We start from the raw sequence: 9310 nt of genomic DNA, 5'->3' as shown, positions 1-9310 counted from the left end.
GTTTCTTACTCCATACTTATTTTATCTTCTGCTTCTAAATTCCATCATCAAATCCTTAATAATCCAATTTTGCTCTTGGTTTTTACTGACTCATCATGACAGCCCAGTTACGGCTGGGAGAAGTCAGCCCCGACCACTGTCACGATGACCCGTGAGGCTCGCCTTCCTGAAGGGATGCTGCAAACCAACCCATTTCATGGAATGCAGGCTCATCATTTTTAGTTTCAGGCTTCAAAATTAATCATGTAAGATTATTATTTGGTCATTCATCCTAATTTTGTTAAATAACTCAAAGCAGATAAGATTTTTAGAACAATGGGACACAAGCTCTCAGATGTATTTATTTTTCAATCCTCGCTGGAGGGTATGTTTTTCATCAGCCTCAAAGAGAGGAAGGGAAAGAGAGACATGGCTTGGTTGCCTCCAGCATGCCCTGACCATGGATCGAACCCGCAACCCAGACATGTGCCCTGACCGGAAATCAAACCTGCCACCTTTTGGTGTATGGGATGACACTTCACCAACTGAGCCACACTGGCCAGGGCTCAGAGTTTTAATTTGGTTATGAACAAGTAAGTAGGATTCGCTTATCCAGCCAGTATCTATGGAATTTCCATTCTACACCAAGCGCTGATCTGGGCACTGGGAGCCAATAATGGACAAGACGGTCCTGCCCTCAGCGCTTACACTCATTCTTGTTGCTACACAGACACAAACAAACACATGTGTAGACAGGGATTAGTGTTATGAAGTGAATGAAGCAGAGCGATGGGATGGAGGCCGTGGGGTGTTGGTGACAGGGCTGTCCCCCATCCCTCTCTCACTCCCACCCCATCTTGTCTCTGCTTTATTCTGCTCTGCAGGATGAACTTTCTCCACCTCTCTGCCCGTATCTGGTGAAGATGGTTACCCCACAGCCCTCCAGTTCCCATCTTCGTGGTTTAAGAAGCTGAGAAACAAAACAAATAGAAACTCCTGGAGGGAGGATTTGGCCCATGTTGGATCAGGAGGGCAACCCCTGGTCCAGTCAACTGTAGGCAAGACAGAAACATTCAGAAAAGGAAAGATAAAGTTTGCTTACAAAGAGTACAAGGGGACAGACTTCCCAAATTAAAACAAAAAAAGTTATTAAAAAAAAAATCACTCTGGCCAGTGTGGCTCAGTTGGTTGGGTGTTGTCCTGTGCACCAAAATGTTGCCAGGTCGATTCCCAATCAGGGCACATGCTCAGGTTTCGAGCTTAATCCCGGCTAGGTGGCTGCATGCGGGAGGCAGTGGGTTGATGTTTCACTCTCACATCAATGTTTCTCCCTCTCCCTTCCTCCCTCTCTAAAAATCAAAAAGGAAGAAAAATTACCAAGATTATGACAGTTACATGAGTCTGCTGATGGTAGGAGAACAGAAACTTTCCCACATGATTATCAGTTTCACAAAGGTCATGATGTGCCTATAGATATCAGCACAGCAAAAAAATCAAGAGATAAACCCGGCCGGTGTGGCTCATCAGCTGAGCGTGGACCTAGGATCCAGGCGATCACTGCGCTTCGGTTCCCGGTCAGGGCACGTGCCCGGGCTGCGGGCTCGATCCCCAGGAGGGGCGTGCAGGAGGCAGCCGGTCAATGATTCATCGCGGATGTTTCTATCTCCCTCTCTCTGAAATCAGTAAAAACATATTTAAAAAAACACACCAAGAAAAGAGTATTTTGGACAGTGAATCCAGATGTACAGGAAACATTTAAGGCTTTATTATTTTGGAGATCAGAACGAGTCAGGATGACTTCAACCTTTTTGGTTTATCTTGGGGTGCAAACTTTTGTTTGTTCTGAAGGTGTTATACAAAATACTCAGTCATCCTGGAAGCAGGGCCAAGTGTCAGCTTTTGCTTCTATAATTCACAAGTTAGGAAAATAGCAGCCAGGGCCTATCCCCACCTAAAGGAGGCCCTGAAGGGGGTCACTGTACTGGACAGACTTTCAAAAGAAAAGCCTGCTGCCCAGACATGCTGAGCCTGCTTAATCCTAATTACACAGCCATAGACGTCCACACTGCAGATTCCTGAGTCTTCACACTTGACCGGTACTTTATATAAACACTTTCATGCCTATTTATATACTCAATCCTCAAAGCCCTGTGAGGAAAGAACACTAGTGAAACTTCCTACGCACTTGCTCTATGTGCCATCCAGTTATTGGTCATTTCCCTAGAGCCAGGCGCTGTCCTAACACATTTACACGCAAACCATTCATTTAATTCCCATAACATTCCTATGAACGTAAGGTGTGATTATTACCCCTACTTTACAGGTAATGAAATTGAGGCTCACAGGGGTTAAGTAATTTGCCCCAAGTCACAGAGCTCGAAAGTGGTGTAGTTGGAGTCTGATCCCAAGTAGTCCAGCTCTGAAGTCCATGGTTTTAACCATTGTCCCCCACGGCCTCTCTCGAAGTGAGTGCTATTCCACTTTTACAGATGAAGAAATGATCAGTACTCAGAAACTAAGTGACTTGCTCAAGGTCACTAACAGAATGATTAGCTGGAATTTTAAATCAAGTTTTTGACTTCGAGTCAGGCTTCCTTTAATAATAACAATAACAGCAGCAGTAACAACAGTTAATTATATAGGGTTTACTCTGTTCTAAGCACTTTAGACACATCAACTAATTCAATCCACATCTCTATGGCATGGATACTATTATGATTCCTATTTTACAGAGGAGGAAACTGAGGCACAGGTTAAATAACTTGCCCAGGGCCACACAGCTGGAAAATGGCAGTCTGCCTCCAGAACCTAGACTGCTAACTATGGCCTTACACGGCCCCTGCGTGCTCCACAACCGTGTTCCTCAGCAGGATCGGTAAGGGAGAGAGGGAAGGGAGGGACACTGACATTTACTGGTTACACTTTTACATACTGTGACAGATTGTGTGACTGCTAAGATATTGATCACTCCTCACTCTCAGGCCTGTCCCTTTGGAAGGATTATGCTTTGCATTAGCTTGGCCGTTGAAAAGTGAATGGAAGTGATGGCATTTCTAAGCAGCTCTGAGAGCCACCGTGAGGTCTGCCACCTCTGTTTTCCCTTTGCCATGAGACCTGCCTGTCCCAGACAGAAGCCACTTATTCAGTGTGGCTCTTGGAATAAGATTTGGAGCAGAGCACAGCTGACATGCTGAGGACATGAACGTGAACAAGCCCCTTTGGGTGTTGTAAGTTATTGAAATTTGGGTCATTTGTTTCCATAGCATCACTCAGTCTAAGCAGACTTATATATATATATTAAAAATTTATTTAATCTTCACAAAAACCCTATTAGGTAGGTATAATTGTTCCAGGAAGAAACTAAGATTGAAAGTTCAATAATTTGCTCAGTGATATGGACTGAATATTTGTATTCCCAAAAATTTATATGTGGAAGCCATAACCCCCATGTAATGGGGGGCCTTTGGGAAGTAATTAGGGTTAGATACAGTCATGTGAGTGAGGCCCTTATAAGAGACCAGAGAGAGCCCTGTCCCTCTCTGTCTCTCTCTCTCCCATGTGCAGAAGAGGTCATTATGACCACACGATTATATTTTCTTTCTAAAAATATCCTTTAATGTCACAGAGGAAATAAAACACAGATCTCTCGCCTCTTTCTGGTAGATGAAGAAGTAAGGGGTAAGTGGTGGAACTGGATAGCTCAGCACTGGCTGTTTCGTGGATTCACTCACTGAACCCTCGGTAGTGTCAAGTCGGGGCTCAGCCCCTCATCCTAGTCGGCATGGCAGGATTCAACAGGAAGTGCTTTGGGGACACACACAGGGTCTCAGGACACGGTGAGGACCAGGGTTATCTGACACGCTCCGTGCCCCCGTCTTCACTTCTTTTGGAGTCGTGCCCCTTTGAGAATCTATGTGGATCTTCCACCCCCACATGAACATTGTGCATAAATTTCAAGCAGACCTTCTAGAAGTGCATGGACTTCTAGGATTCAGGGCTGCTGCCCTATGGAAAGGCCAACTGCCGTCCACTCCCCCACAGTGCAACATGGAGAAATGGTGCTCAGGCCCACACTCTCTCCCTGTCCCAGCTCACAAGTCAGGACTCTCCTTCCAGCCTCCAGCCCGCGCTCTGAGCGGCCACAAAAGTCGGCTGCTTTACTCTCTAAGTGTCGAAAGTGAGGTATCTCAGCGTGGCCAGCGCCCAGGGATCCTGCACGAGATGCTCCTCGTTAGGGCTCGTGAGGGAGAGGGAGGGAGGGAGGGAGGGAGGGAGGGAGGGGGGAGGGAGGGAGGGCGGGAGAGGCAGTGAGAGGAATGAGGACCGTCAATTTCTCTTTCTTATGATGCTGGGATTCAGGGCAATGCTAGGATGTTAAATATCGATACTTTCCCCACTCCTGTGCAAATAAAAAATTAATAAATTTGTATTCCTTTCTTCCTGTTAATCTGTCTTTTTTCAGTTAAATTCACAGACTAGATTCACTAAACCTAAGAGGAGAGGAAAGTTTTCCTTCTTGACACATTAAGAGTAGGAAACTCAGTGGCTTTCCAAAGGCTCCCCATCACTCATATCCATCTTTTTTCCATGCAGACATCACTAATTGAGCAGGATACCTTTTTCCACTGAACAAAATGTGGTCTCACGATCTTAACCCAGTATACCAAGTTGTCACACAAGGGGAAACCTACTAGCCAATTCTGGCTGAGGCAAGTCATCAAGAAGACCTTGAATAAATGAAGACCTAACAAACAAACAAAACTGAACAAAAATTTCATGTGGTTATGAGAAATCATTTAATCTACTACTGCAGAAAGTAATCAGCTGCTTAAAATCAAACTTATGGCTGCAGGGACTTCAAAATCAAAAGCTACTGCTGCACTAATTGCAAAAAAATTCATCTAAAAGCCAAAAGCTTGGAAAAGATCCTAATGGTTATTTTATCTCCATTAAAGGCAATTGGATGAGCAGGTGATTCACATTAGGCTCAGCTTCTGTGCTTGTGCCCAACAGGAACCATTTATATTTCAAGCCTATAAAAAATTACCATCATTTAGATATAGTCAATAGGCAACTGGTGAGGCTAATGCAGGAATATGGGGTGGGCAAACGTAGATTTACAGTTGTGAGTTCATGAAACAGTTTATTCTTGTATTATTATTTATTAACTATTCTATTATTTATTTTTATTATAACTATAAACTTTCTATTGCTCACCCTTGTATTTTAACAGCTTGCCTTCTCACCTAAAAAATATGAGCGTCTTTTCATGACAAAGGACACTGGTGAGCTTTTTTTCCCCCCCCTCACCTGAGGATGTGTTTTTATTGATTTTAGACAGGGAGGAAGGGAGAGAAACACCAATGTGAGAGAAACATTGATCAGTTGCCTCCTGTAGACACCTGGACCGGGGACTGAACCCCAAACCTAGGATGTGCCTGGACTGGAATCAAACCCATAACCTTTTGGTGTTCAGAGTGAGGCTCCAACTAACTGCGCCACCTGCCTGGCCCCTGGTCTGCTTTTTTAAAAGAAAACTCTGTAGTATTCTCCTGTATGTATACACAATAACTTATTTCACCATTCTATAACATTTGAACTTTTAAAAGTTGTTTCTAATATTTCATGATCACAAACTATGTTAATGAAAATTTTTATATACATTTTTGTGTGGGTGTATAGTTTTATCAGATACTTCTAAGTGGGATTTCTGGACCAAGGGGTGTACTTATTACACATTTGTAATTTAATAAAATAAAAATTATAATTTAATAAGTCACAATTAAAATTTAATCTAGTTTAATTCCAAAAATGTGAAACAATTTACATTCCCACCAGTAGTGAATGGAGTGGGCTTTTTCTCATACTCTCAATAATAGAGCATTGTATGTGTCTTTTAGTCAATTTGGAGAAAAAATGTTAGCAGTCAACCACTAACAAACAGTGAGACAATGTGAGAATATTAATATCAGACAAAAGAGAATTTAAGGCAAAAAGGATTGTTTAAGTGTTTTATTTTATTTTGATAGATCACCCTCTACTAAGAAAATAAAATAACCATAAACCTTTATGTGTTATAATGATATAATCACCAATGGCAATTTCATATAGTTTAATGTAATTATTTAATTACGTAGCTTCAAAATATATAATGCAAAGATTCAGAACTACAAGGATAAATTGTTAAATCTGTTTGTATAAAAATCTTTAAAACATTTTTTTCAAAGATGAGCAGGTCAGGAAGAATAAGATAAAGAGGATTTGCATAACATACTTAACAATCCTGACCTACTAACTATGTGTAAGTAAGCAGAGTATAGGTTTCTTTGCAAATTCCCATGGAATATTTGGTATCTACCAGGACACACATGGGCATCTTAGATTTATTAAAAACTAAGTTGTCTTGGAATAGTGATTTACTACAGTTTAGGTTATATCCTAGGGGACAAGTGTCCATGATAGGAGTAAATGAGAAAGGGCAGGATGTTTTAATCAAGTTTTGCAAACAGGAAAAAGCCAGCCACAAGGGAGCACGCCTTGGTCTCCTGCTCCACTTCAGCGAGGGCCCCTCCAGGCTCCGGCTCCAGAGCCCCCGCCCCTCTGCCTTGTCAGCACTCTTCCCTTTCTGGGTTAAGGAGCTCAGGCTTCTCCGACATGGCCTGAGAAACACAGCCTCCTAATCTGGGCGTGTAAGAAGGCTCAGGAGTCTGGGTGGGTGGGAGCGAGCCGTGGAGAAACAGTCCTCGGGAGCTGGGCCTGAGTGTGGGGAGGTCCTGGACTATGCAGTCTCCCCTATCTTTCCCGAGTGGTTCCTCATGAAAAATCCCGAAGAAGGTAAGAAGCAGCTAGTTGTTACCCAACGGTGTTGAACAATTCAACAATCTTGGGCTCCATCAAGCTAATTTTTCATGTTTGATCTTATGAAGTTTTCACATTTTGCCTTGACTGAGGTCAAGGGGTGCTTACTGCCATGAGGCGGGAGCCCTGACCCCGGGCCCGGGTGGATGTCGTCATTGCCTTTCAGGAGAAGGTATGTCAGAGGAGGCCTGCACTTTGTTTATTGGATTCCAGATCTGGAAGAAATGAGATCAACCCCGGGATCCCTCAGCCAACTCTGAAAGCAGGATGTGGACCACACCTGTGTGCGGAAGTGGTTCCTCGTGAAAGCTGTGAAAAATCCAGAAGGTAAGAGCCTTCTTTCTAGCCCAAGTACAGAAATGAATGAGACCATGAGGGCAACAAATATATTTTCACACAGGACATAAACATAGGTTTGGTTTGGGGACAGAGGTCAGAGAAAGCCCCTATGTTATCTCATTGACTCACCCAGAGAGGGTCTGCTGTGCGGGTTTCAAGGCCTTTAAGTCCTGGGTGATGAATTTCCTTCCATTTTTTCGGTTCACTTAGTGGACAGATAGACAATTACCTACAATTTTTACTGCTAATGTTGGATATGAGTGGTGCTAGGTCAAATACTAGAGGGACGAAGAGTCTCATCCTTGCAGGGTGGCCGTGCTGGTTACCTGAGGAGCAGGTTCAGCTGGAGGACTCGCCAGCAGGAGAAGCAGCTGGTTGTTACCCAAAGGTGCTGAACAATTCAGCAATCTGGGCCTCCATCAAGCTAGTTTTTCATGTTCGATCTTATGAAGTTTTCACTTTTTGCCTTGAGAATCATTTTATTTCTCTTTTCTATTCATTTTTCTTCATGAATTCTAAAACATTCTCGGCTGGTCTGTAGACAATGTCACTTTCTTCTTTTAAGGCAGCCAAATGTGATACCTATTTAGTCAGAGTCTCTTTCTAATTTCGTTTTTATATGTGAAATTTTTGGAAAAGATATAGTTTACTAATTTCTAATTATAAAAGTTATAATAGAACTATATAAGTTAAAAATGAAAATTTCTCACCCAGTCCCATTCTGCAGAGGTAATCACTGTTCACAGTTTGGTGTGTGCTCTTTATTTACTTATTGACATATTTTTTATATAGATGAGATCACATTAAGTATACTGTTCTGCAATTTGCTTTTCTTCATATAACACTGTATCTTGGAAATATTTTCATACTATTACACATAGACTTGCCTTGTTCTTTGTCCTGGCTAAATGCTCTTCCATTGTTTCTAATGAACCATGATGTGTTTTGTCAACTCTGTACTGATAACTATTTAAAGTGCTTTTTATGTGGGAGGAAGACAATTTTAAAGAAATTTCTGAAAGTGTTACTTAAGAAGTTCCTCTATATTTTAAATAACAACGACAAACCGTTGCAAAGTCCTCCTCTTATGTAACCTCATTTCACCCTCATGACAACCCTGTAATGGAGTCATCATGATCCATACACAACAGAGAAACAGATGAGGCCGTGGAGCCCAAAGCAGGGATCCTACGCACCTGTGCTGTTGTAGCGATAGCTGGGTGCCCCTCCCCTTCCCCGCTCCCCATGATATATGAAAGCACATCTCTTTTGTCCTTGGGGACCCAGAGTTATTTACAAAGGGATATGCTGCCTGGTGGGAGACTTTACTTCTTTCACTCCTAGAAGTTGTTTTAAATTATTTATTGGTCCATGATAGTTCTACTCTATATCAGTGTCATATTTCTACTTTCAATACTTTTTTATAGGATAGATGACTTGACAAGGTCGTCTAATTCTACCACCATGTTTGGATTTATAAACACATAAGAAACAAGATATGTATCTAATGGGCAAAAGAGGACTTTTGTAATAACAACAAGCCTTGACCCAGCAATAATCAGTATCTGTCCCATTGGTTTATGCTTGTCTTAGTTCAGGCTGCTATAAAAAAATACCGTAGGCTTAGACAACAAACATTTGTTTCACAAAATTCTGGAGACTGAGTAGTCCAAGACCAAGGTGCCAGTAGATTTGGTTCCTCGTGAGAGCTCTCTTCCTGTCTTACAGATAGCCACCTTTTTGCCAGGTCTTCATATTTCAGAGAGAGAGCTCTGGTCTCTCTTCCTCTTCTTATAAGGACATTAATCCCATCACCGGGGCTCCACCTTCATCACCTCATCTAGACCTAATTACCTTCCAAAGGCCCCACCTCCTAATACAATCATATTGGAGGTTAGGACATCAATGTATGGGTTTGGGGGGACACATTCAGTTCATAACAATGCTGCATTGAGATAGTATGTCTTTTACTGCCTCCTAAATTTGAGCCAGGGACATGTTAATATTTCGAAATAAATATGATATCAGATTCAGTCCAACCGACATATATTGAGATTCTACTGAGAGCACTTTAAATATATTATTATTCTCAGTAATATATAAATGAGAAAATGGAGTCTTTAAGAGGTTAAAT

This window comes from Miniopterus schreibersii (genome assembly GCF_964146895.1).
Source record: "Miniopterus schreibersii genome assembly, chromosome: 1".
NCBI classification, from domain to species: domain Eukaryota; kingdom Metazoa; phylum Chordata; class Mammalia; order Chiroptera; family Miniopteridae; genus Miniopterus; species Miniopterus schreibersii.
Note: the sequence above shows the minus strand (reverse complement) of the source record.